At 46.8% G+C, this 4,862-nt stretch overlaps 1 protein-coding gene across 1 annotated transcript in view; it reads left to right on the forward strand.

Annotated features, from left to right (window-relative positions):
• Brd1 (bromodomain containing 1) overlaps positions 1 to 4,862 on the forward strand; it is a 50,655-nt gene that overhangs the window by 3,807 nt on the left and 41,986 nt on the right. The gene's annotated exons all lie outside the window — the stretch shown is intronic.

Below are 4,862 nucleotides of genomic sequence, written 5' to 3' on the forward strand. Positions count from 1 at the left end.
AAAAAAAAAAAAATTAGCTGGGCATAGTTTCTCACTCCTGTAATCCCAGCACTTAGGAGGCAGAGGTAGGAGGATTGCTGTGAGTTTGAGGCCAGCCTGAACTACAAAGTGAGACCCTGTCTCAAAAAACTAAAAAATGGGGAGGGTAGCTAAGAGCTGGAGGGATGTAACTTCCAGTGGTAAAGCACTCGTGGGCACAATCCCCAGTACCACAAGAAACACACAGCTGGTTATCTGGACATTTATGCGCCTCTCCGGATGAGTGAAGGGCAAGTGTCTCAGGCATAAGCCCAGGAGCTGGAGGGACCTAAGAATATGCGTGGCCTCGACCCAGCACCTTGGAGTGGGGACACATGTTACGGTGTCTTGCATTTTCCCAAAGTGGCCATGACTTATCTCCTACAATGTGCTCCTCTTCAACTGTGCCTCTGGTGCTCTCCCATCAGGAGTAGGGTCTGCACCCCTTCCCAGCTCTTGAATCCGGACAAGGTTGTTGCTATAGAAATGATGCTATTGGACTTCTGGGCTAGGCCATGACAAACAGTGCAAGTCTCATCTGGTTCTCTTGGGGCTCTTACCTTTGAAACCTGGCCACCATCTCAAAGCAAGCCGCATGTCCTAAAATGCCAAGAAAACCCTTAGCTATGAGCCTCTGTAAAAATAAAACAGAAAATGAAATATTTCCAACATACAGTGGCACAAGATACATATTCCCATTCCAAAAGATAGGAATAGGGGAAAAGAAAGAAATGAGATCAAAGTAAGACCAAAATCAAGCAGGACAAAATTGTCTTGTAATTCCAGGGCCAGCACCCAGGACAAGTTGTGGCAATGAAGTATGAACTCCAAAGGGCTTGAGTGGCTCTGCCCTTATGACATTACTGGTGGCTGTAAAACCTCCCCCCCCATTCTCTCTCTTGGACTGGCTTTGCTCATATCTTGTGGTTTTCTTAAGCCAGTCTCCATTCCTGGCTTTTCCAACTTTCTGGGGTCTCCACTGCACTTTTGGCTTCACTCTCACAGCTCGATGCATTGACCTCTCAGGGGCTCACTGCCTGGACTCACAGGACTTCTTCTGAAATCTGTTTGGAAGTTTCCATGACTCTACGACTCTTACATTCTGCATGCCTATAAAACCAGTGCCACATGGATAAGGCCAAGGTCTGCCATCAGCTCAAGCAGTAGCCAGGTTCCCTTGTAACGTGTGCAGAGGTCTCTGAGTGTCTGAATGGCTGAACACTGTGAACTAAATCCAGGGCAACAAAGTCCTTAGCCAGCCATTTTTGATCTTGGTCCCTGGGGTTGTCTTCTCAAAGCAAAGTCTTTCAGTCTTTCACTTTTGCAATTTTGAGCCTTTGAAGGGTGGTGCCTAGCAGTTTCCCAGGTCTTTGAGCCATTTTCCTATGGTCCTATTGTAAAGTACTTGGCTGCTGTTTCTATTTCTTTCTTTCTTTCTTGTTTTTAGATAGGGTCTTTCTATGTAGTTTGTTCTGGCCTCATACTCATGCCAGTCCTCCTGCCCTCAGTCTCCCAAGTGCTAGGATTACAGGTGTGTGCCACCATGCCCAGTTGTGGCTTCTCTTTAATGCTAATCTTTTTGGCAACCAAGCTCAGTTCTGTTCTGATTCTCAGGCCCCAACTTTTGCAGAGCTTTCTTTCTGGCCAAATGCAAAACTTTTTCATTAATCTAGCTTTGCTGTTTGTTCTTGATTTTCATATAAAGCTGGCTAAAAGCTTCCAACAGTAGTCAAGCCACAGCCTGAATGTTGGGTTGCCTTGAAATTTCCTCTGCCAGATTAGTTCCCAACTTTAAACTCAGACTCCTACAGTTTTAGGACATGAACAAAATGTAGATAAAGTTTCTGCCAAAGCATAACACATGGAGTCCACTGCCAATAAAGTTATTTTGTCCCAACTGAAACATCCAGAGCCTCTTCTTTACTGGCTGCACTGGTCAGCTTTTTGATCTTTTGAGCTCTGACCAGTATTGCACACCGATCTCTGCTTACACCACTGTAGGGCTGCTTCTCCAGACCTTTCTAAATTCCTTCTTTGAACCAGTTCCAGAGGTTTCTGAGCCACACGATCAGGTAGTGTCATAGCAATGACTCCACTTCTCTGATGCCAAAATGTGTTTTAGTTACTTTCCTCATTGCTGGGACACAATACCTGACACCTGCAGCTTCAAGGAAGAGAGGTTTATCTTGGCTCACGTTTTAGAAATTTCAGTACTTCTATGTTTGGCCGGGTATAGGCTAAGGCAGTATAGTAAAGGGTCTGGAAGAGGAGAGCTGTTTACAGCATGGCATCCAGGAAGCAGAGTGAAATAAACCCTTCTGGGTCCTGCCCCAGTAACCTACCTGCCTCTTCTGACCAGTCCATTCCTCCTAATAGCAAGTAGCTATAATGCCCCATAATTCAATCACCTGCCGAAAGCCACACCTATGAGTATATGAGGCTCTTGGGGGACATCTGGATATAAACCACAATACCAATCATTTGGAAGGTATGCATGTTGCAAATATCACTTATTTTTCTTTCTCTTCATAATGTCTTTTGAGGAACAAAAATAGGATTCATACTTTCCATCCCTTTGCTTTTAATCACTCAGGGTTATTTCTCAGGTATATTTTTTCATAAAGTATAATTTTAATTGTATCCCTAAGTTTGCACTAAGTAAAGGAAGTCTTCTTGACCAGAAGAAGTGAATGCTAAGCACCTGATAAATTTAGATTAAAGCAGTGGGCAGAGGCCAATATTTGGCCTATGGTGAAATTATTTGTCGCTGGGTTACCAGCAACAAATTCAGGAAATGAATTTTGGACACTCGTGTCTTGTAATAGTATTTAACAATATTTCTACCCCAATCTTAAAAGTCAGTGCTTGTTTACAAATGAACTAATTCAACCACCTTCCTCTGATTACTCAAGTGTTTGAACTTACTCCAGCCAGCTCATGTAATGTTCTGTACTGACCATGCTTCAGGCTCTTATCTTTTCGTTGGTGTTGTTACTTTACCTGTTCTTCACCTGTTTTGAAGGTTGTAAATCTTATTTCCATTTTTCTAGAGGAAACCTTGATACTTTTAACCTTTTTTCCCCCCTACACATTCTAAAACCTTCTAACAAGCAAGTTAGGAACTCAGTGCACATTTACTTCTCTACCAAGTCATGCAGAGTTAATGGGGGTGGGGAGGTGTTGTCTTACGTTACGATCGTAACAGTTCACATTGGTTTCTGTGCTGACATCTGTCTCACTCGGGATTCACCTTTCATTTTGCTAAGGCATATTTAGTAGCTTTGAAGTGATGCTGTGTTGTAGTAAGTGTGGATGTTTATGGGCTGCAAGTACATCTCATCTTGCTGCCTCACTTAGATGCTGTGTAGGTTCAACTCTCTTAGAACTGTGATAATTCATCCTCCATCCATTGTCTATTTAAAGAAGATCCTCCTCTCTTAGGGGTCTGGAGCGGGACTCTTAGTCACTGGAATTCTAGAATGTCCTTCTGAGATGCCTCATGTTGAATTTTCTTCTTCACCCCTCTGAACATTGCTTCCACTGTTTAAGAAGTGGTTGTCTTGTCTCCCTCCCTGTTCTGTGAAGGTTTTTGTGTCTTGTTAGGACACTGTTTTACTTTCGCATTATCTCTCGAGAGACCCTTCAACTTGTTAGTTTATGTTTAGTTCTCAAGGGTAGAGGAAGGAAGGGTGTGGGCTTGGCTGGCTTGCCTTCTGCTTCTAGGTGTCTTTGTGCCTTTGGACTCTCAGATAAGCAGAGCCAACATTTGTAGCTCCTAGGGCTGGTGCAGATGTAGTCAGGGATCCTGGATTGGGCCTGTTCCCACCAGTGGCCCAGCTTCAAGTGGGGACCTTGCTCAGGACTGACCAAGGATAGGCCTTCCCTGTGGTAACGCCTATTAGATCTTGACTTCCTAAACCATACTTTGGGTGCAGTGGGGTATGAGCGCTGGCCAACTTGGGGCACCTGGGTAAACAGGCCACCACACTACCACTGAGGCATGTGGTGGCCCATCCCGAGCAGTGGTCTTGCTCCTTCCTCGTGGAGGAAGGTGTCACTGCCTCAAGGACCCAAGCTCTGCCCTGGGGAGACAGCTGCTCTTCCTGAGGGGCCACCCTAATGCTGCAAACAGAGCTCCCCACGCCATCAGGAGCCCCTTCATTGCTACTGCACCAATTACTATCATGAAGGAAATCAATGAGCCATCTAGGCTTCTCCCTCATCTCAAAACATTTTGGGACTGAATCTTAGAATGAAAATTGTCAGTAAATCACTGAATTTTAGCTTAAATCAAAGGCCAAAGTAGAAGCAGCCAGCAAGAGCCTAAGACGTAGATCTCTGAGCTCCTGCTCATAGGGTCCTTTATCTTGAGATTCTCCACGGTCTCTCACGGCCCCCTCAGAAACCACCTCCTAGTCACCCACATTCTCGGGCTCCCACTCCACGCAGGCACCTGTTCTGGGCTGTCACCCATATTCCTAGCACTCCACGCCTCACCCCACACTCCCAGATCCTCAGTCTCACCCTCCAGGAACCGCGCAGCTAGGTCCCCTTCCCCTGCGGGCCCCCACGCTCCCTCCCTGTATGGTCCCCTCATTCCCGGGTTCCCTTCCCTATCAGCTCCCGCTTCCCCTGAGGTCCCCACACTCCCGGATCCCCCTGTCCTCACGTCCTACACTCTCGGGTCCTCCTCCCCGTCGAGTCCCTACACCCCCGGGTCCCCCTCCGCGTCGGGTCCCCACACTCCCGGGTCCCCTTCGCGCTCCGGTCCCGGCCCCTCGACTCCCACGGTCTCGGGCCTTCCTCTTCTCAGGACCCCACACTCCCAGCGCCCGCACTCGAGA

This window comes from Fukomys damarensis, unplaced genomic scaffold (assembly GCF_012274545.1).
Source record: "Fukomys damarensis isolate Sample0158 unplaced genomic scaffold, DMR_v1.0_HiC HiC_scaffold_19, whole genome shotgun sequence".
NCBI classification, from domain to species: Eukaryota; Metazoa; Chordata; class Mammalia; order Rodentia; family Bathyergidae; genus Fukomys; species Fukomys damarensis.